The sequence below is a fragment of the Procambarus clarkii genome, chromosome 38 (genome assembly GCF_040958095.1).
Source record: "Procambarus clarkii isolate CNS0578487 chromosome 38, FALCON_Pclarkii_2.0, whole genome shotgun sequence".
Classification (NCBI taxonomy): Eukaryota; Metazoa; Arthropoda; class Malacostraca; order Decapoda; family Cambaridae; genus Procambarus; species Procambarus clarkii.
The window spans coordinates 42,442,935-42,467,485 of record NC_091187.1 but is presented as its reverse complement, the minus strand read 5'-3'; the positions used below and the strand labels follow the sequence as shown (position 1 = coordinate 42,467,485).

The following is a 24,551-nucleotide window of genomic DNA, read 5'->3' as shown; positions in this document are numbered from 1 at the left end:
TGATATTACCATACTGGACCATGGTGTGTTGTGATATTACCATACTGGACCATGGTGTGTTGTGATATTACCATAATGGACCATGGTGTGTTGTGATATTACCATACTGGTCCATGGTGTGTTGTGATATTACCATACTGGACCTTGGTGTGTTGTGATATTACCATACTGGTCCATGGTGTGTTGTAATATTACCATACTGGTCCATGGTGTGTTGTGATATTACCATACTGGTCCATGGTGTGTTGTGATATTACCATACTGGTCCATGGTGTGTTGTAATATTACCATACTGGTCCATGGTGTGTTGTGATATTACCATATGGGTGTGAGGTGGTGTTATGACCACACATACACCAGTATGATCATACTGTAGCTGGTGTATGATGTGCTCAAACTGTATAGTGATGTCTTGGCTGATTAGCCTAGTATCACGAATATTAATTTATGTAGTTTTTTCTGTTTTTGACAACACCGTAGTATTAAATGTGTATTGCCAATGTATGCCACATATATCTATGTATATTATATATCTGTACCATAAGTCCTTACCATGTATTTGTGGATATATATTAGAAGTCTAGTGAATAGCAGTAGCCTAATGTCATGTAGCTTGAAAAACATCCGCATATGCTTATATTATGGAATGCTACATAATGCTGTATAGGAAATATTATGTGAACTATGATGGAGAATGTATAAATTTAGGTCTCGGATGTATTACTGTCATGTATACTGTGTAATTTCCCTTTCATTATTGTGCATTACATTGTCCTCTAACATTAAATTAGATTTTGGCACTGTGAGATATATACCATATGAACATAGTTTTGATACACACATGTATATATATATAGACTTTATATTGTATTCATGTATACTTATGTATAATGGCTGGTTGGCAGACGTCTTGAAATCCTCCCTTAACCCCTCCTCCCCTCTCCCGCCAGTGTTACCATGTCTTGCCAATATGAATTCTTTGTTCACATATTTTTATATCATGATATAATTTTTAATGTACTGAATTATTGATATGTATTATTATGTAAGGTTTTGTATTATAGTCTTTATTTTGTTGATATATGAATTAGAAGTTCTTGATGGAGATATGTCTGTATATGAGCTTGAGATATTTGAAAGAGAGGAGTCAGCTGACTCATAGAGGTGAATACAGTGTCGCTCCCGGCCAGCATGGCTCTGGGCGGTCACTCTGATTTTCTCAGTCGAGCGCATGTGTTGCCGCTACGGTCCGGGTTTTGTGACCTTATTTGTGTCATTTGACTGGTAGGATATTTGTCATGTTGCAGTAATGTATACCATGGATCAGTTCTACCGTTGTGCATCCTTTATACCAGGTGATAGGTGCTGTTATATATCTTAGTGAGGTGGGTACCTGAGGATCTTAAGTGATGCCATTGTGCTGTATATGATATTGATTCCTCATACGTCATTTGTTAATGGTTGTGACACCACCACCACCACCCTGTATTGGTATTAGCAGCATAATAGGCGCTAGTGTCCCACTGCGCCACGATAGAGCCTGGCGTCAGCTAGTGCTGATTGTATGCAGTTTTGAGACCTGTTGATGATCATGCCCAGCTTTAAGAAGCTGGATAAATCATTGAGTGTGAGTTTATAGATTGTATTCTTTTTTATGTTATGTTCATTTATGTTAATGCCCAGTAAACTGGAATATTTTTTGTTAGCCTTTCACTCCCCTAGACACTTATTGATATTTGGCCAGGCTATGTTTTACATTGATGCTGTAGGTTACTCCCTCTTAACATATATATATATATATATATATATATATATATATATATATATATATATATATATATATATATATATATATATATATATATATATATATATGTCGTACCTAGTAGCCAGAACGCACTTCTCAGCCTACTATGCAAGGCCCGATTTGCCTAATAAGCCAAGTTTTCATGAATTAATGATTTTTCGACTACCTAACCTACCTAACCTAACCTAACCTAACTTTTTCGGCTACCTAACCTAACCCAACCTATAAAGATAGGTTAGGTAGGGTTGGTTAGGTTCGGTCATATATCAACGTTAATTTAAACTCCAATAAAATAAAATTGACCTCATAGATAATGAAATAGGTAGCTTTATCATTTCATAAGAAAAAAATTAAAAAAAATATATTAATTCAGGAAAACTTGGCTTATTAGGCAAATCGGGCCTTGCATAGTAGGCCGAGAAGTGCGTTCTGGCTACTAGGTACGACATATATATATATATATATATATGTCGTACCTAGTAGCCAGAACTCACTTCTCAGCCTACTATGCAAGGCCCGATTTGCCTAATAAGCTAAGTTTTCATGAATTAATTGTTTTTCGACTATCTAACCTACCTAACCTAACCTAACCTAACTTTTTCGGCTACCTAACCCAACCTAACCTATAGAGATAGGTTAGGTTAGGTTAGGTAGGGTTGGTTAGGTTCGGTCATATATCTACGTTAATTTTAACTCCAATAAAAAAAAATTGACCTCATACATAATGAAATGGGTAGCTTTATCATTTCATAAGAAAACAATTAGAGAAAATATATTAATTCAGGAAAACTTGGCTTATTAGGCAAATCGGGCCTTGAATAGTAGGCCGAGAAGTGCGTTCTGGCTACTAGGTACGACATATATATATATATATATATATATATATATATATATATATATATATATATATATATATATATATATATATATATATATATATATATATATATAAATATATATATATATATATATATATATATATATATATTTATATATATTTATATATATATATATATATATATATATATATATATATTTATATATATTTATATATATTTATATATATATATATACATATATATACATATATATATATATATATATATATATATATATATATATATATATATATATATATATATATATATATATATGTCGTACCTAGTAGCCAGAACACACTTTTCAGCCTACTATGCAAGGCCCGATTTGCCTAATAAGCCAAGTTTTCATGAATTAATTGTTTTTCGACTACCTAACCTACCTAACCTAACCTAACTTTTTCGGCTACCTAACCTAACCTAACCTATAAAGATAGGTTAGGTTAGGTTAGGTTAGGTAGGGTTGGTTAGGTTCGGTCATATATCTACGTTAATTCTAACTCCAATAAAAAAAAATTGACCTCATACATAATGAAATGGGTAGCTGTATCATTTCATAAGAAAAAAATTATAGAAAATATATTAATTCAGGAAAACTTGGCTTATTAGGCAAATTTGGCCTTGCATAGTAGGCTGAGAAGTGCGTTCTGGCTACTAGGTACGACATATATATATATATATATATATATATATATATATATATATATATGTCGTACCTAGTAGCCAGAACTCACTTCTCAGCCTACTATTCAAGGCCCGATTTGCCTAATAAGCCAAGTTTTCCTGAATTAATATATATACTATATTTTTTTTCTTATGAAATGATAAAGCAACCCTTTTCTCTATGTATGAGGTCAATTTTATTTTATTGGAGTTAAAATTAACGTAGATATATGACCGAACCTAACCAACCCTACCTAACCTAACCTAACCTATATTTATAGGTAAGGTTAGGTTAGGTAGCCAAAAAAAGCTAGGTTAGGTTAGGTTAGGTAGGTTAGGTAGACGAAAAAACATTAATTCATGAAAACTTGGCTTATTAGGCAAATCGGGGCTTGAATAGTAGGCTGAGAAGTGCGTTCTGGCTATTAGGTACGACATATATATATATATATATATATATATATATATATATATATATATGTCGTACCTAGTAGCCAGAATGCACTTCTATGCCTACTATTCAAGGCCCGATTTGCCTAATAAGCCAAGTTTTCATGAATTAATATATTTTCTCTAACTTTTTTCTTATGAAATTATAAAGCTACCCATTTCATTACGTATGAGGTCAATTTTTTTTTATTGGAGTTAAAATTAATGTAGATATATGACCGAACCTAACCAACCCTACCTAACCTAACCTAACCTATCTTTATAGGTTAGGTTAGGTTAGGTAGCCGAAAACGTTAGGTTAGGTTAGGTTAGGTAGGTTAGGTAGTCGAAAAACAATTAATTCATGAAAACTTGGCTTATTAGGCAAATCGGGCCTTGAATAGTAGGCAAAGAAGTGCGTTCTGGCTACTAGGTACGACATATATATATATATATATATATATATATATATACATATATATATATATATGTCGTACCTAGTAGCCAGAACGCACTTCTCAGCCTAATATGCAAGACCAAATTTGCCAAATAAGCCAAGTTTTCCTGAATTATTATATTTTCTCTAATTTTTTTCTTATGAAATGATAAAGCTACCCATTTCATTATGTATGAGGTCAATTTTTTTTATTGGAGTTAAAATTAACGTAGATATATGACCAAACCTAACCAACCCTACCTAACCTAACCTAACCTATCTTTATAGGTTAGGTTAGGTTAGGTAGCCGAAAAAGTTAGGTTAGGTTAGGTTAGGTAGGTTAGGTAGTCGAAAAACAATTAATTCATGAAAACTTGGCTTACTAGGCAAATTTGGCCTTGCATAATAGGCTGAGAAGTGAGTTCTGGCTACTAGGTACGACATATACATATATATATATATATATACATATATATATATATATATATATATATATATATATATATATATATATATATATATACATATATATATATATGTCGTACCTAGTAGCCAGAACGCACTTTTTGGCCTACTATGCAAGGCCCGATTTGCCTAATATGCCAAGTTTTCCTGAATTAATATATTTTCTCTAATTTTTTTCATATGAAATGATAAAGCTACCCATTTCATTATGTATGAGGTCAATTTTTTTTTATTGGAGTTAAAATTAATGTAGATATATGACCGAACCTAACCAACCTTACCTAACCTAACCTAACCTATCTTTATAGGTTAGGTTGGGTTAGGTAACCGAAAAAGTTAGGTTAGGTTAGGTTAGGTAGGTTAGGTAGTCGAAAAGCAATTAATTCATGAAAACTTGGCTTATTAGGCAAATCAGGCCTTGCACAATAGGCTGAGAAGTGCGTTCTGGCTACTAGGTACGACATATATATATATACATCTGAAAACTCACACTCCAGAAGTGACTCGAACCCATACTCCCAGAAGCAACGCAACTGGTATGTACAAGACGCCTTAATCCACTTGACCATCACGACCGGACATAATGAGGTGATAGCCGAGGCTATTTGAACCACCCCACCGCCGGCACTCGGATAGTTATCTTGGGCATAGCATTTTACCAAATCACCTCATTCTTTGGGGCACATGTGAGGAACACAAATGCGAACAAGCCTGAATGGTCCCCAGGACAATATGCAACTGAAAACTCACACCCCAGAAGTGACTCGAACCCATACTCCCAGAAGCAACGCAACTGGTATGTACAAGACGCCTTAATCCACTTGACCATCACGACCGGACATAATGAGGTGATAGCCGAGGCTATTTGAACCACCCCACCGCCGGCACTCGGATAGTTATCTTGGGCATAGCATTTTACCAAATCACCTCATTCTTTGGGGCACACGTGAGGAACACAAATGCGAACAAGCCTGAATGGTCCCCAGGACAATATGCAACTGAAAACTCACACCCCAGAAGTGACTCGAACCCATACTCCCAGAAGCAACGCAACTGGTATGTACAAGACGCCTTAATCCACTTGACCATCACGACCGGACATAATGAGGTGATAGCCGAGGCTATTTGAACCACCCCACCGCCGGCACTCGGATAGTTATCTTGGGCATAGCATTTTACCAAATCACCTCATTCTTTGGGGCACACGTGAGGAACACAAATGCGAACAAGCCTGAATGGTCCCCAGGACAATATGCAACTGAAAACTCACACCCCAGAAGTGACTCGAACCCATACTCCCAGAAGCAACGCAACTGGTATGTACAAGACGCCTTAATCCACTTGACCATCACGACCGGACATAATGAGGTGATAGCCGAGGCTATTTGAACCACCCCACCGCCGGCACTCGGATAGTTATCTTGGGCATAGCATTTTACCAAATCACCTCATTCTTTGGGGCACACGTGAGAAAATCAGAATGAGGTGATTCAAGTGGATTAAGGCGTCTTGTACATACCAGTTGCGTTGCTTCTGGGAGTATGGGTTCGAGTCACTTCTGGGGTGTGAGTTTTCAGTTGCATATTGTCCTGGGGACCATTCAGGCTTGTTCGCATTTGTGTTCCTCACGTGTGCCCCAAAGAATGAGGTGATTTGGTAAAATGCTATGCCCAAGATAACTATCCGAGTGCCGGCGGTGGGGTGGTTCAAATAGCCTCGGCTATCACCTCATTATGTCCGGTCGTGATGGTCAAGTGGATTAAGGCGTCTTGTACATACCAGTTGCGTTGCTTCTGGGAGTATGGGTTCGAGTCACTTCTGGGGTGTGAGTTTTCAGTTGCATATTGTCCTGGGGACCATTCAGGCTTGTTCGCATTTGTGTTCCTCACGTGTGCCCCAAAGAATGAGGTGATTTGGTAAAATGCTATGCCCAAGATAACTATCCGAGTGCCGGCGGTGGGGTGGTTCAAATAGCCTCGGCTATCACCTCATTATGTCCGGTCGTGATGGTCAAGTGGATTAAGGCGTCTTGTACATACCAGTTGCGTTGCTTCTGGGAGTATGGGTTCGAGTCACTTCTGGGGTGTGAGTTTTCAGTTGCATATTGTCCTGGGGACCATTCAGGCTTGTTCGCATATATATACATATATATATATATATATATATATATATATATATATATATATATATATATATATACATATATATATATATATATATACATATATATATATATATATATATATATATATATATATATATATATATATATATATATATATATATATATATATATATATATATATATTATTGGGAGTTCATAACCTCATATCATAACAGGTGAGGATTATTTCTTAGTTCTTTCTCACCCAACTTGGGAGTGTCAACAAGAATCACTGCTGTCGTTGCTGAGCAGCAATATGAGCCCAGAGGTCCACTTTGGATAGTCGTTGTCCCTGTGAGGCTTTGGGCACCCCCAGCTCTACTGGTTCCTCCCCTCAACTGTGAAGGAAAGAAAGCTCTGCTTCTGGCACTTCACTGATGCCAGTAACACCCAGAGAGTCACCTGGTGAGGCTTCACATCAACCATACGTGCACCAACCATACCAGATTGAAGAAATGCCATTTATTTATTTATTTATATAAAAGTAGGTTCATTGGGTTTATAAGAATACATAGCAATGATGTTTTTACATTCTTGTAAAGCCTTGTAAATTAGAACAGAAAGCCACTCAAGAGATAAAGAACACTCCAAAATATTTCTTCAAGTATGTGAAATCGTAATAAAAATCTCCTCCAGTATTGGACCTATTATTATAAACAAAGGTTCATGCACAGAGGACGACAAAGAAATTAGTGTAAGCCAAAAAAATCAGTACGAAGGCATGTTTAGCAATCCTCACTAATACTAATTTGATTCACAGCGAGTAATCACACTAACAACCTATGTGTTTGGTAGTCCAATGCACACGCCTCAGACAATCAGGCCACAACATGGAAAAGGACTGCAACCTGGAGTTCTGCTGAACACACGAGAATGTCCTGAGGGTTCTACTGAAGCCGGACCAGGATTTTCACACAATCCCCCCCCCCCCCCCATGCACTCTGAGGGATTTTCACACAATTCCCCATGCACTCTGGGGAGATTTTCACACAGTCCCCCCCCCCTCCCATGCACTCTCGCTGTCATCTAGGAATGTTCAACCTCTGATGCTCCTCTTTTAATAGAGTAATGACACTAAAATGTGATTACCCCCCCCCCATGCCACTTTGTCAGACTACATGGGGGGGGGGAAGATTGTGTGAAAATCCTGGTCCAGCTTCAGTAAAAGCCTCAGGAAACCCTCGTGTGTTCAGCAGAACTCCAGATTGCAGTTCTTTTCCATGTCGTGGCCTGATTGTCTGGGGTGTGTGCGTGGGAATACCCACCACATAGGTTCGAATCCTCATCACGGCTCCTAAGGATTTTCTCACTAATTTCATTATTCCCATCCTGATTTGTATCTATATGTATTCGAGATAGAGTGACGGGCTTTAATTACTCTCGGTTCACTTCCACACCTGCAGAGGTAGGAAATAAACTTCTAAGTCAAAAATTAAAACATTTAATACAAATAAATGACGATGGCAAATATTGATATTAACTGAGGCTGGACCCACAACCCCTCAGTGTACTCTTCTTGAACTCTCCTCAACACTCCCGTTACACTATGTCACAAACATGTTGTTAATTATCTTATATCACACGTGACTGTCTCCTCTGTAACTGAGGTGAACCTTTGGTCAAAACTGTACATATATCTAATGTGCTCATGGGCTCAATATCTTCACCACATAATCTTCACTTCCTGGCCAAAAATAGTTACCAATAAATCAACATATGGTCAAACACTCCACATAATGGACAACAATAAATGGATACACTAACTTGCACATATATGTCTAATATTGGTAAGTCCCTTGATGATTGTTCATCAATAACATTACCTGAGGTAATTAAGATCAGCCATTCTCGACACCAAGACAAAAGAATATTACATGCATGGAAAGGTATGAGCAGTTGGTCATAGGAGACACTACTAACGACCCGTTGTTGAGTGCCTTAAACACTCCACTGGGATGTTGGGACAATGTTTACACTGATGCATCTGGCAGCGTGGCGCCTCCCTTGCTGGCTGAGACCCAGTAACAGTCTGGGCTTCACACTCTCCTCCAAATATATCAACCCAGCCTCTTGTTTACACACTGCTTTTGTAACTGTGTGCACCTGTGTACTGCTGTGTAACTATGTGCACCTGTGTACTGCTGTGTAACTATGTGCACCTGTGTACTGCTGTGTAACTATGTGTACTGCTGTGTAACTATGTGCACCTGTGTACTGCTGTGTAACTATGTGCACCTTTGTACTGCTATGTAACTATGTGTACCTGTGTACTGCTGTGTAACTATATGCACCTGTGTACTGCTGTGAAACTATGTGCACCTGTGTACTGCTGTGTAACTATGTGCACCTGTGTACTGTTGTGTAACTATGTGCACCTGTGTACTGCTGTGTAACTATGTGCACCTGTGTACTGCTGTGGGAGTGGACGGGGTTAGAGGGAAAGACCCGGCTTAAAAAAGGTGAAACGTATAAGAGTCAATATCTTCACTAGTTTATAATCACATCTCCACCATTCTAGTTCTCTTCACACAATGGGACTTTCCACCTGCAGAGTTTAGTACGGTCATCCCGTGCAATTGGTGTTTGCCAGAGATGAATTTATAATAATCTGACCCAATTAACATTCCTATATCTTTGATACGTTTAGATTTGTTTTATGGGTCAGCTAATTTGACTCGCTGCTGTTTTAATGTTTAATTGTGATCCCTAGACCTGGTACATGTAGGTCAGATGGGATTTTGTCCACGACTATAGAGAATACAGGTCTGAGGTAACCACCCAAGGGAATGTAGGGTTTGTCTTCCCTGTAGGGTTTAGGTCCACTGTTGGATAAAAACCCAAGTATATTCAGGGTGACCTGCATCACTGGTTTGAATTCCATTTGTTCTGCCGCCCTCTGTGTGACAAAGGTTTTCTTGGAACTCCATTAAAAAGCCGCTGACTAGTAGTTACCTTTTCCCCTGAAGCAGAGTTAACATGGCTGTTGGTAGGGTTGCAGCAGTGTTGGTTTGGGTCAGCATAGCCCCTGTACTGCCTTCCACTTGACAGTCGTTGTCTGCTGCAGTAGTTTAGGGTTTAACGCCGGGTGACGATGGAGTTGGTCTCCTACCGTCACCCCTTCACATTCCAGCCCGTTGTTGACGTGAGGAGGCTTGGTGGGCTGCTGTCAGAGTGTGATGCTCCATGGGACAGCATCTCCTCGGTCCTTTAGTAGCCTTATGCTTATAAAGGACTTACCCCATTGTCCTTTTGTGAGAGGGGCTTAGTGGGCAGCAGCCAGGGTGTGATGCTCCATGGGACAGTCCTCTGCCGTCTTCACTAATCATGCTGGATGCTATTTCTTCTTCCTCAGGTTTCGTTTTGCCTTCCCCCTCTTCTTCTTTCTAATTGTCATTTCCCGCCGATCTTTTGCATGGCTTCATTATTCTTTCGAACATCTTCTGTTTTGACGCCCGGATGTTTGGGGAGGCACACTTTCACCCGTAGAACTGTGGTCTCCGACGTTGTGAGGGAGGGGACGCCTTTATTGTCAATCCTCACCTGCGTTGCTGAACCCGATTTCGACGGACTGACGGTTCTTAAGGTGATGATTGCGGGGAGTATACTCATGATGCACCCCTGGGATGGGGGGGGGGGGATCTTGCCAGGTGTTCTATCTTCTAATTGTGGCTCCATGGTGGGTATGGGGGTTTATTCGTAAATTAAATTATTACCTGCTCATTCCAATGCCTCTGAATGATCCTCTTATAACTTCCCCAGGCTCGTGGGGTGGGCGACCAAGCCCCCGAGGCGGACTGTGTTGGAAGATTGGGCTCCTTAGCCCCCACTACATTGGGCGCAGACCAAGCTACTCCTTTGACTCCATCGACTAACCCCCTCCGGTCCCCTCCCACCTCTGTGGTTGGGTTGAGCTCCACGACCCCAGGGTTGGGCACCTCATCACCTTTTACCCCCCCCCCCCAACACTTACTGGGGGGGTGGTGCTTCATTCCAACCCCCCCAACCCCCCACAGCTGCACTCACATGATTCCTGCCAGTGCTAATATGTTCCACACCTTGTTTGGCCCTGCTACGTGGACTAAATACTTTGATCTTAACCATCTGGATTCTACACAGTCTGATGATTTCTTCCTCCATAAACACCTCGATGATTCAGTGGATACCTCTGTTTCTTTTAACCTCACCCGTACTGGTTCATGTGTCATTGCTGCTCCTTCTCAGGAAGCAGCTGCCCACTTAGCCATATTGTCCAGCATTGGGGAGACCCCTGTTAGGATCTCCAAAAATGCCCGGTTAAATGTCAGTATTGGCACTGTTATCCGCCCGCACTATGTTGCGGCTGGTGTTAGGGACCTGAAAGACTGCCACGAGGATATTAAACATATCCTTGCAGCCCAAGGCCATTCTGTCCTCCAGGTTGATACGTTCACTTTGAACTGGACAAAGTACTGGAACGTTGGACATGTTTATTTAAACTTTGAACTTTTGGGGCCTGACAGCTGAGAGGACAGCGCTCAGCATTCGTAGTCCTGAGATTTCGGGTTCGATCCCAAGTGGAGGCGGACACAAATGGGCAGAGTTTCTTTTACCCTGATGCGTCTGTTCACCTAGCAGTAAATAGGTACCTGGGAGTACCTATTTACCTCGACATCACCTGGCTGTCGAGGTGATGACTCGCCTTTCCTTCAACGACGGTTTTAATTTATGATTGATGCCGTGTCGTCTTGGGCCACCAATCATGGCTTCAAGTTCTTTACAACTAAAACTTGTGCTATGACTTTTACTTAGAAGCAGGTCGTTCATCCCCCTTTGTCGCTCTATTGTCATCCCCTTGTGTACAAAGATTCTGCTAATCTTTTGAGGTTAATCTTTGACACTTGTTTGTCTTGGTCGCCCTATATCTCTTACCTCTGAGTTGAATGCTCTAAGGCCCCTAACTGATATAAGGTCTTGTCTCATACTTGGGGAGCGGACAGGCGCATGCTCCTCTTTCTACATTCATCTCTCTTACTGTCTAAACTGGATTATGGTTGCTCTGTTTACTCATCTACTTCTCCTTCTACTCTTCACCGTTTGGATGCTCTGCACCATACTGGGTTGCTCCTCAGATCTGGTGCCTTTCTTTCGACTCCTACCCTAAGCCTGTGATCGCTAACGCCCAAACTGGCGTCCTGTCTGTACAGGATCAACATGATCGCTACTGTCTTCGCTACCTTGCACGGTCCCTTACTCTCGTTAATGTCGTACTTTAACCTTTACTCCTCTTGTGGTCCCCTGTTCCCTTTCACCACTTACCTCTTACTGTACGATTGTCTCGCATACAAGATTCTCTTTCGGTTCTTGTTACCAATATTTCTCTTCATGTCGTTCCGTCCTTGCCCCTTTGAAGGGTTCCCTTTCCTTAGTTTTGTAAAACTTTGACTCACGTGACTAATGCTTTACCCCTCCTACAGGGGAGGGGGGGGTAAGAGGAGTAAAGTCTGGGTCTAAATCTAAGTACAGAAGGGTCTAAGTCTGCCGACGGTGTAGGCTACTCTGTTGTTTTTCCTGACAACACCTATATGTGTCGCCTGCCTCCGGAGACTAGCACCTTCATGGTGGAACTTTATGCTATTTTGTATCTCCTTCGTCACTGCTTTCTCGCTGTCAACTCTCCTTTGTTGTTGTAGTTGACACTCACAGTGCCCTCATGGCTCTGGAGTGCTTTAATCCAGTCCATCCTGTAGTAGTCGAAACTCAACATTGGCTGTTTCTTATCTCTAGTAGAGTGAAGACTGTGGAGTTTTGTTGGGTTCCCAGCCATATTGGCGTGTCCTTAAATGAGCGTGCAGACGCTGCCGCTAAGGAGGCTCTCCACACTTGTGCTATCTCCCGTAAAGGTATCCTCTATTCCAACTTCTACCCAGTTATTCATTCCTCAATCCTTGCCCGTTGGCAGGGTCGTTTGTCTTCTGTTACTGGTAAAATAAGTAAAGTAAAGTAAATTTTATTCAGGAAAGTACATACATAGTTGATTTACAAACATAATGTTGGATTTATAAATAAAGGTAGTACATACAATACCTAAAGCCACTAGTACGCAAAGCGTTTCGGGCAAGGTGTGTGGGGGGGGGGAAAACTTAGACTAAAACTTAATAGTAATTGGGATTTGGTATAAATTATGTTGAAAAAAAATAAAAAAAGGGGGGAACATGGCAGAAATCAGCAATTGTACAAGTTGGTAAACAAACAGCATTGTTTAAAAAAATAGCAAGACATGGGTTGACATATAGGGGTAAGGTAGGTTACATGGAGTTAATTAGGTAGTACTTGGTTTTACTCTTAAACTGGTTGAGGGAGGTACAGTCTTTGACATGATTGGGAAGGTCGTTCCACATTCTGGGTCCCCTGAATTGTAGAGCATTTCTAGTTTGGTTAAGTCGCACTCTTGGAATATCAAATAGGTATTTGTTTCTGGTGCGATGCCCATGAGTTCTGTTACAACCTTCTAGGAAGCTTCTAAGTTCAGGATTGACATTGCAGCTCAGAGTTTTAACAATATTGAGTACACATGAGAGAATGTGCAGTGACTTAATATCTAACATATTTAAAGATTTGAGTAAGGGTACCGAGTGCTGTCTGGGGCCAGAGTTAGATATTGTTCCAATAGCAGCTTTGTGTTGAATAATTAGAGGGCATAAGTGATTTTGTGTACTAGAACCCCAAGCACAGAGACCATAATTGAGATAAGGATAGATGAGAGAGTAATAGAGAATCACCAGGCCATGGCGAGGTATCTGATCTTAGAAAGAATGCCAACAGTTTTAGAAACTTTTTTTGAAATATTTAGAATGTGTCCCTGGAAATTCGGCTTGTGTTCTATGAGAACACCAAGGAATTTTCCATCTACTTTGTTACAAATTTGGATATTGTTTATCCTGAGATGAATTTAATTTGAGGATTTATTGCCAAACAAAATATAGAAAGTTTTGTCAATGTTGCGAGTGATTTTGTTGGCAGTTAGCCAGAGATGGACTTTATTTAGTTCAGTATTTACTGTGACATTTAGAGCAAAAGGGTTAGGACTGGAGAAAATGAAGGGTGTGTCCTCAGCAAAAAGAATTGGTTTGAGGTGTTGGGAGGCATTTGGAAGGTCATTAATGTAGATGAGAAAGAGGAGAGGGCCAAGTATGCTGCCCTGAGGAACACCAATGTTGATGGGTAGCGTGGAAGAAATTTAATTATTCACAGAAACATACTGAAGCCTGTCAGTAAGGTAAGATTGAAGGTATTGCAGGGAGTGACCTCTGACTCCATAATGATGTAATTTAAGAAGAAGGTTTTGATGGTTGACAGTGTCAACAGCCTTACGCAGGTCCACAAATAACCCAACAGGGAACTCATTTTTATCAAGAGCTGCATGTATCAAGTTAATCGTACTAATAAGTGCATCGTTAATGCTTTTTTAGGCGGTCTGAAGCCATATTGACAAGAGCTAAGTATATTGTGTTTAGCTAGATAAGAGTAAAGCTGCTTGTAGATTAGTTTTTCAAATATTTTTGACAAGTTAGGCAGAATTGATATAGGTCTGAAGTTGTTGACATCAGTGAGATCACCATATTTATGGACTAGGGTTACTCTCGTTTTTTTTTTAGAATAACTGGAAAGGTTTGGAGTTCAAGTGACTTGTTGTAGAGTAATGCAATGGCAGGGGCTAAAGATCTAGAGGCTTTTTTGTAGATTAGAGTTGGTATCTACACCAGTATCTGGTATCTGGTTGGTACCTGAGCACTACACCAGAAATAAATACAGTTTTGATATTCCTAGAGTACGACTTAATCAAACTAGAAATGCTCTACAAATCAAGGGGCCCAGAATGTGGAATGACCTTCCCAACCATGTTAAAGACTGTACCTCTCTCAACCAGTTTAAGATAAAAACGAAGCTATACCTAATAAATTCCCTGTAACCTAACTTACCCTTCTATTGTCAACCAATGTTTTTTTTTTTTTAAAGAGCGCTGTTTGTCGACATAATTGTATTTGTGCTGCTTTTTCAGCTATGTTTTCATTTCTTGTTTTCATTCTACTCTTTATGCTCAATTAGTATTAAGCTTGTCATTTAAGTTTTTCATGCCCGAAACGCTTTGCGTAATAGTGGCTTTAGGCATTGTATGTACTAGCTCTACCTATAAGTCAACCAATCTTTGTAAAAATTTCTTGTATGTATGTACCTTACCTAAATAAACCTTTTATTATTTATTTTTATTTTATCTCAGCAAGGGCACTAGACTTGATCTTAAGGGAAAGGATTCCCTCATTTACATCAGTGGAATTAGCGGGCGTTAGGTAGAGAGACTATGGGTAGTTACCTGTAAGATAGTCCTGAACATTAGTACTGGAAGATGGAATATCATTAGCAATGGATGACCCAATGGATGAGAAGAACCTATTGAATTCAATAGCAGTATCAGTGGCTGAAAGCAGACCATCGTTATTGGACAGGATTATTGGTACAGTTTTCTGTATACTGTACGGAGTGCTGTATACTGTACGGGGTTCTGTATACTGTACGGGGTTCTGTATACTGTACACTGTTCTGTATACTGCATGGACGTTCTGTATACTCTACACTTGTTCTGTATACTGTACGAGGTTCTGTATACTGTACGCTGTTCCATATACTGTACGTTGTTCTGTATACTGTACGCTGTTCCATATACTGTACGTTGTTCTGTATACTGTACGCTGTTCCATATACTGTACGTTGTTCTGTATACTGTACGCTGTTCAGTATCCTGTTCGCTGTTCTGTATGATGTACACTGTTCTGTATATTGTACGGGGTTCTGTATACTGTACAAGGTTCTGTATACTGTACAGGGTTCTGTATACTGTACAAGGTTCTGTATACTGTACAATGTTCTGTATACTGTATAGGGTTCTGTATACTGTACACTCTTCTGTATATTGTACACTGTTCTGTATACTGTACACTGTTCTGTATACTGTACACTGTTCTGTATACTGTACACTGTTCTGTATTCTGTATACTGTTCTGTATACTGTACACTGTTATGTATACTGTTTACTGTACGGGGTTCTGTATACTGAATGCTGTTCTGTATACTATACGGTGTTCTGTATACTGTACATTGTTCTGTATACAGTACGTTGTTCTGTATACTGTACGCAGTTCTGTATACTGTACATTGTTCTGTATACAGTACGGATTCTGTATACTGTTTACTGTTCTGTATACTGTACGCTATTCTGTATACTATACATGGTTCTGTATACTCTACAAGGTTCTGCATCCTGTACAGGGTCCTGTATACTGTACGGGGTTCTTTATTCTGTACACTGTTCTGTATGCTGTGGCTTGCTGTGTTAGTCCTGGGGCCCTCAACCGTTCCTGGTATGGGAGCCACCATGCCCCGTCTGGCTTGCTGTGTTAGTCCTGGGGCCCTCAACCGTTCCTGGTATGGGAGCCACCATGCCCCGTCTGGCTTGCTGTGTTAGTCCTGGGGCCCTCAACCGTTCCTGGTATGGGAGCCACCATGCCCCGACTGGCTTGCTGTGTTAGTCCTGGGGCCCTCAACCGTTCCTGGTATGGGAGCCACCATGCCCCGTCTGGCTTGCTGTGTTAGTCGTGGGGCCCTCAACCGTTCCTGGTATGGGAGCCACCATGCCCCGTCTGGCTTGCTGTGTTAGTCCTGGGGCCCTCAACCGTTCCTGGTATGGGAGCCACCATGCCCCGTCTGGCTTGCTGTGTTAGTCCTGGGGCCCTCAACCGTTCCTGGTATGGGAGCCACCATGCCCCGTCTGGCTTGCTGTGTTAGTCCTGGGGCCCTCAACCGTTCCTGGTATGGGAGCCACCATGCCCCGTCTGGCTTGCTGTGTTAGTCCTGGGGCCCTCAACCGTTCCTGGTATGGGAGCCACCATGCCCCGTCTGGCTTGCTGTGTTAGTCCTGGGGCCCTCAACCGTTCCTGGTATGGGAGCCACCATGCCCCGTCTGGCTTGCTGTGTTAGTCCTGGGGCCCTCAACCGTTCCTGGTATGGGAGCCACCATGCCCCGTCTGGCTTGCTGTGTTAGTCCTGGGGCCCTCAACCGTTCCTGGTATGGGAGCCACCATGCCCCGTCTGGCTTGCTGTGATAGTCCTGGGGCCCTCAACCGTTCCTGGTATGGGAGCCACCATGCCCCGTCTGGCTTGCTGTGTTAGTCCTGGGGCCCTCAACCGTTCCTGGTATGGGAGCCACCATGCCCCGTCTGGCTTGCTGTGTTAGTCCTGGGGCCCTCAACCGTTCCTGGTATGGGAGCCACCATGCCCCGTCTGGCTTGCTGTGTTAGTCCTGGGGCCCTCAACCGTTCCTGGTATGGGAGCCGATTTAGTTCTGAGATGCTTTTTGTCGCTCTGTGTTGTACTTTCTCCACAGCAGATATGTTCTGAAGCTGAGGCCTCTATGCTTGATACAGCAGTCCAAATGTGGCCGCACCAGAGAGGTTTACAGTTCAATAACTTTATTTTCCTTGAAAATAAAGTTGACTTTCTTACTAGTGTTCCCAATTGTTGTGCAACTTTCAATGACTGGTCCCCGTGGCGCAGTGGTGAAACACTATCCCCAGCACTTCGCGAACAGTATAGTCTGGGTTCGTATCCTGGCTGGGTTCGTATCCTGGCTGATTGACTGGGTTCCAATCCTTAACATTATGCCTCTTCACCCAGCAGTGAAACGATTTGACGGGTCGTATTCCGGAGTTATTAATTAAGATTAATATTAATCTTAGGACTTAGCCGTATTAGGATAAAGGACCTGCCCGAAATGCTATGCGTACTAGTGGCTTTACAAGAATGTAAAAACTGGTGGACCATCCAAGTAGTAGGCGTCCATCTGTCTCAGGAGACTATGGAGTTCCGTTCTGGTTGTCAGTCTGGAGTGGCCTCACCAGGGCACAAAGCCAGGGTAGGTTGATAAGGGGGAGAAGCTGTCACCCATGCAGCAGGTCCCCCTCTCCACAGCACAGAACGTCTCCATTGTAAAGGCAAGCGCCAATAAGATTGGTTCCAGCGCCGTCGCAGGAACTGTCAGAACGAGGTTGAAGGCAACAAGGAACTGCCCCCAGGGGGGCTCCAGCTCCGGAGTTAACCTCGAAGTTGGTACAAGAAGGCACAGGGACTCCAACCCCAGAGTCTTTTTTGTTGTTGTTACTCTTTTTTGTGGGGGGAAAGGAGGAAAATTAGGAAAAATGGGGGAACCATTGACAAGCTGCCGGCTTCCCGTCTCCGTCGTGACCACTAGACACAAGGTTACTTTAGGCATTAGGACACTATAGGAATTATCATCATCAGGAAAAGATCATCGAGGCAAATGGGGGGACCTTCGACAAGCCGCCGGCCTCCTGTCCTCATCGAGGCCAGTATTAGTAGCTCTCAAGTAAACTCAGATAATTATTACACTTCGATATCTAAGTAATTCCGCCTTATTACAAATTTGTTTAGTACGTTCCTCGAGCCTCCGTGGCGCAATTGGTTAGCGCGTTCGGCTGTTAACCGAAAGGTTGGTGGTTCGAGCCCACCCGGGGGCGATTATTTAGGCCAACTCTAGGGGTTGACCTCAGACAAGACCGACATAACACACTTGACAGCGATGTCACACTTGGCCCCGTGATCCAGCCCGTCCTCCTCAAGTCTGCCAACGTCAACAAACTCTCGCGCGTAATCCTAACACAACAGAGAACGGCACAGTATGTCAACGTCGCGACCCATCCTCCTGTTTACACAGTAGTTGTTGTATATGCTCCATAGTACAAACGTTGACGTACTAAGTCATTACATAATAGTACTTACTAATCACTTTATAGTCTGAAGTCTTAATTATAGTCTTAATTATAGTCTTAATTATAGTCTTAATTATAGACTCTTTATAGTCCGAAGTGAAGTATATAGTACCAATCACTTTATAGCCTGAAAAAATAAAGCTAAAAAATATATATATATTCCTAGGTCTAGTATAGCACACATATATGTACGATATTAGGCCTCAGATAGCGTGTATTAGGCCTAGGAAGGTTCAGTTAGTTAAGGTTGTCTTTGCAATATAAATACAAAACCTTTTCCGGTTTGTCTAAATTCAATAGTACAAATTTCTACTTTCTAATTGCGTTGTACGTTTATTTATTTATTTATTTATTTATATATATATACAAGAAGGTACATTGGGTTTGTGAGAATACATTGGATAGTACAGTTTTTACATTCTTGTAAAGCCACTAGTACGCGCAGCGTTTCGTTGATATATTTACTGTGGTCCGTACGTTGCATACGTTACGTACGTTGCGTACGTTGATATATTTACTGTGGTCCTCATCGTTACTATAAGTACTACCAACACAAGAGGATGGGCTGCAGTTTCACGAGCCGCTACCATTTTCTAGTACGACAATTGTTGGTCTCGGGAAGAGTATTCGTCAAAAGGCGCCGTTCTATTAGGAGGACGGGTTGAACAGCTACATACCGAGTTTTGGCGGCATAACACAACAATTTAGAAAATAATATATAGTTATAAACTGCCTCCCAGTCCTTCGGAGCTCATCAACTGTTTAATATGTGTAAAGTCGCCAAAGATTGAGATAACATGTTCGTAAGTACTTGCGTAACTGACTGATGAATCTCGGTCCAGACACTAAATATAATTCTTATGCTTGGAATGTTTACATGCAAGAAGAGTTGCTATAGACCTCAACAAACACGACAGATCAGCCTCCAGGGCTGAGTGGATCCCATACTTATCCTGTAGACCCCATGTATACCTATCCTGTGAGCGTTAGTGCCTCCAATACATGTCCTGTTCATGAGTGGTAGTGAACCCATACCCATCGTGTGCAGCAGTGATCACATACCCATGCTATGATGTATGTCATACGCAGCTGGCTGTGCTCAGTAGCCATGATGTGTGCATCCCATGCGCAAGATCAGTACGTACTGGTGCGTTACTGCGCAGAAACACTGATACTTTTATTTACGAAGAAAATATTACCAATTATAATATTGTAAAAGATGTATAAAATGTATCATCCAAATAATATGAACAGCAGAGTGGCGCAGTGGAAGCGTGCTGGGCCCATAACCCAGAGGTCCGTAGATCGAAACTACGCTCTGCTATGAAGTTATTTTAATGTATTAATAATGTATTTTCAATACAAATGTAGGTATAGCAGTGTCTTGCTACCTCCTTCAATATAAGTAATTACAAATTACAGGTTGAGCTAGTTATATGTTAAAAAATAAAGGCACAATAACGAACGTGGGAGATTTGTACCTGAATTTACCTGTCTAGTGTCCTCGACGGATAATGGAAGCCATCGGCTTGTCAAAGATCCCCCCTCTCCCCCCATGGTTCATGACGATTGTTTCTATTTGGATTTTGAACTGAGGTATCTTGGTATTTAACGACTTCGCTAGTTAGACAATTCCATGGGATAACCCTAGTTTATAGTATAGTTCATTTAATATGCATCCCATACCCGTCCTGTGGGCGGTAGTGGGAAGAGATACAGAGGCACATAATGGGCTCAGGGACTGAACCCCACAATTCATTTAGCTGAGCAAGTTAATCTTGCTGAGAGAGTTACAAAATTCAATGCACATCATCACATCAACAATGGGCTCGAGACCGCCAACAAGTACAGTTTCTAAATTAAGCAACTGACATGGTGAGAGCCCTACAGCGAGAAACATTTGTACGCTAACCAACTGTGTTACGGAGGCTACGCTCTCTAAAACCTTACAAATATTTCCACCTGCTTCTTACCGCTCGCTCCCGCCATCGAAAGTCCTAATATCACTTCCTCCTGCTTCCCCCCGCTCTCTGAAGCTCTAGTAACACTTCCTACCACTCTCTGGACCCATAAAAATACTTCCTCCTGCTCGCTCCCGCTCTCTGAAACCCAATTAATATTTCCTTCTCCTTCCTCCAACTCGTTCCCGCTCTCTGAAACCCTATTAATACTTCCTTCTGCTACCTCCCACTTCCTCCCGCTCTCTGAAGCCTTAAAAATATTCCCTCCCGCTCTCTAAAGCCCTAATAACAATTCCTTCCGCTCTCCGAATCCCTAAAAATCTTCCTCTTATTTCATCCCGCTCTCTGTAGCCTTAAAAACACCTGCTCCCGCACTCTGAAACCTTAAAAATACTTCCTACTGCTTCCTCCTACTCTCTGAAGCCCTAATATCACTTTTTCCTGCTTCCTATAACAAATGTTCCAGAGATGTGTAAATATTTAATTCAAAATGATCTGCTACCAGAAATTTTTGCCAAATATCCCCAGTTTGCTAACTGTAGGTAGTACCCAAGTGATTGTAAGCTATCCACCGCTGCCCACTGGAGGGGGGGCGTTGTGCAGGACAAACATATCAATTAAATAAAATAATAAAATGTTTATTCAGGTAAGGTACATACATTCAAGAAATTTTACATAATTTGATCGATTTATAGATGGAGCTAGTACATACAATGCCTAAAGCCACTATTACGCAAAGCGTTTCGGGCAGGAAATTGTGACACTAGCTCTCGACATGTCAGTTGCTTAATTTAGAAACCGTACTTGTGGTCAATCACGAACCCATTGTTGATGTGACGACTTATACTGAATTTTGTAACTAACTTATCAAGATTGAAACTTGCTTAGCTAAGTGAATTGTGGGGTTCAGTCCCTGAGCCCATTATGTGCCTCTGTAACCCCTTCCACTACCGCCCACAATATGGGTATGGGGTGCATAATAAGTGAACTAAACTAAACTTAACTTCTCATGTTATCGTGACGTCACACACGCCGTACACACATAAATCAGGATTTTCTCTCTATTTTCGTTATTAAACCTTTTATAATTTACATAATTACTCAAGCAATGTGTTTTGATCATATTATATCGCTGAAGAAAAACTATGTGCATCTTCGGTAGCAATTAACCGGATTTGGTCCATATAATAACAGCTCACTATACTTCAGGTTTCCGTAGTGTAGTGGTTATCACGTGCGCCTCACACGCGCAAGGTCCCCGGTTCGATCCCGGGCGGAAACATTTGACTTTTTAAATGTTTGTTTTCATAACTCATTGAAATAAACTCCAAATGTCCAACCACTTGGGTCGGACGGTAGAGCGACGGTCTCGCTTCTTGCAGGTCGGCGTTCAATCCCCGACCGTCCAAGTGGTTGGGCACCATTCCTTCCCCCCGTCCCATCCCAAATCCTTATCCTGACCCCTTCCCAGTGCTATATAGTTGTAATGGCTTGGCGCTTTCCCCCTGATAGTTCCCTTCCCTTCCCTTCAAAGAGCTAAAATTAATAACAAAGTATATTGACAATATTTATTAAATCATAAAACTTATACCATTTTGTAATTTGTTAATACTACATTATATTAATTGTTAATATTGAGAGTCATATAACTATGTATTGTGGAGCAGAGTGGCGCAGTGGAAGCGTGCTGGGCCCATAATCCCACTAGAGGTCCGTAGATCGAAACTACGCTCTGCTACAGCTAGTCTAATTTTTCCTACCATAACACCCCAAATGGCCGGGGAGGATTTACTGGGCGCAAATCCTTAACTGTAGCCTCTGTTTAACTCAACAGTAAAATGTGTACTTGGTTGTAACAACGATTCTTCGCGGCGGGGATCGTATTCCAGGGACCTGCCCGAAACGCTACGCGTACAAGACGCGTACAAAACGCTAGGCTGTACAAGAATGTAACAACTCTTGTGTATATCTCAAAAAAAAAAGTGAAATGTTTATATCTTTAATAAATACAATCCATCCTCCTGTACATTTTGTAACTATGTGGAGCATCGTACATATAAATTATATATTGACGTAATGGACAATTACATAGTAGAACTTGGTACTATTCACCTTATAGTTCGGAAAAAATATAGCTAAAATCAAACAGATATATTCCAAGGCCTAGTATAACATATATGTACTATATTTGGCCTCAGTTAGCATGTATTAGACCTTGGATGGTAAGTTACGTTAGGTTTTATGAGAAACAAATTCAAAGGTTCGGGCCAACCTTGCCTGAAACGCTTGGCGTAATACTGGCTTTAGACATTGTATGTACTATCTCTATCTATAAATCCAACAACATGTTTATATCTCACCTTGAATATATATACTTTACCTGAATAAACATTTGATTTGACAAAACCTTTGCCGGTTTATACAAATTCACTAATAGCAAATTCTACTATCCAATTGTCCATTACATCAATATATGCACGATGGAGGATGGATGTGTTGCTTATAAGCACTGCTATTAATATATCATAAGCTCCTACATAGATTACACACAGAAATCACAATAGCGTGATGCATCATATGAACAAATCTACCAGGGCCGTGACGAGGGTTCAAACCTACGTCCGAGAGGATTCCAGACGCTGCCTTAATCGACTGAGCTACGACATGGTAAAAGAATTGCAACCACAAGTTCTACTGACCTTACTTGGATCCTGCAGCCTCTCCGAGACACAAACCAGGATTTTACACAATTCCCCCCATGCACCCGAGCTCTGTCAATAAGCCGTTCTACCTCTTCGCCCTTACTTCATTACAAAATGAAGTAAGCTTGGATCATTACTGCTTGGATCCCCGAAGGTCCAAGTGATTGGGCACCGTTTTTCCACTCCATACTTTTGATTCTTGCAGGGTCGGCGTTCGATCCCCGATGGTGCAAGTGGTTGAGCACCGTTCCTTCATTCCGTCCTCACATCCCAGCCCATCCTAATGTCCCTTCCAAGTGTTATATATTCATACTGGCCTGGCGCTTTCACATCATTTCCTTACCTTACCTTACATCCTCTTCTCATAAAGATTAATTTTCCTTCCCGACTTTCTCCTTCTCACGCCTCAATTGTCAGTTGATGATGTATGATGAAGTGGATGAATGTATGACTGTTGAGTTCTTCATTAAGCAGGAAGAGTCGTGGCCAGACTGGGAGGTCAGACCCGGTGTTCACGCGGTCACCAGTTGGACCCGGTGTTCACGCGGTCACCAGTTGGACCCGGTGTTCACGCGGTCACCAGATGGACCCGGTGTTCACGCGGTCACCAGTTGGACCCGGTGTTCACGCGGTCACCAGTTGGACCCGGTGTTCACGCGGTCACCAGTTGGACCCGGTGTTCACGCGGTCACCAGTTGGACCCGGTGTTCACGCGGTCACCAGTTGGACCCGGTGTTCACGCGGTCACCAGTTGGACCCGGTGTTCACGCGGTCACCAGTTGGACCCGGTGTTCACGCGGTCACCAGATGGACCCGGTGTTCACGCGGTCACCAGTTGGACCCGGTGTTCACGCGGTCACCAGTTGGACCCGGTGTTCACGCGGTCACCAGTTGGACCCGGTGTTCACGCGGTCACCAGTTGGACCCGGTGTTCACGCGGTCACCAGTTGGACCCGGTGTTCACGCGGTCACCAGTTGGACCCGGTGTTCACGCGGTCACCAGTTGGACCCGGTGTTCACGCGGTCACCAGTTGGACCCGGTGTTCACGCGGTCACCAGTTGGACCCGGTGTTCACGCGGTCACCAGTTGGACCCGGTGTTCACGCGGTCACCAGTTGGACCCGGTGTTCACGCGGTCACCAGTTGGACCCGGTGTTCACGCGGTCACCAGTTGGACCCGGTGTTCACGCGGTCACCAGTTGGACCCGGTGTTCACGCGGTCACCAG

The 24,551-nt window shown here is 42.1% G+C and overlaps 3 non-coding genes across 3 annotated transcripts; all 3 read left to right on the top strand.

Annotated features, from left to right (window-relative positions):
- The first annotated feature begins 18,335 nt into the window (after positions 1-18,335).
- TRNAN-GUU (transfer RNA asparagine (anticodon GUU)) lies at positions 18,336-18,409 on the top strand. The gene has a single exon. It is a non-coding gene; the product is annotated as a tRNA-Asn (tRNA).
- A 1,504-nt stretch (positions 18,410-19,913) lies between these two features.
- Positions 19,914-19,985, top strand: TRNAM-CAU (transfer RNA methionine (anticodon CAU)). The gene has a single exon. It is a non-coding gene; the product is annotated as a tRNA-Met (tRNA).
- A 1,846-nt stretch (positions 19,986-21,831) lies between these two features.
- On the top strand, positions 21,832-21,904 carry TRNAV-CAC (transfer RNA valine (anticodon CAC)). Its single transcript has one exon. It is a non-coding gene; the product is annotated as a tRNA-Val (tRNA).
- The last annotated feature ends 2,647 nt before the right edge of the window (positions 21,905-24,551 follow it).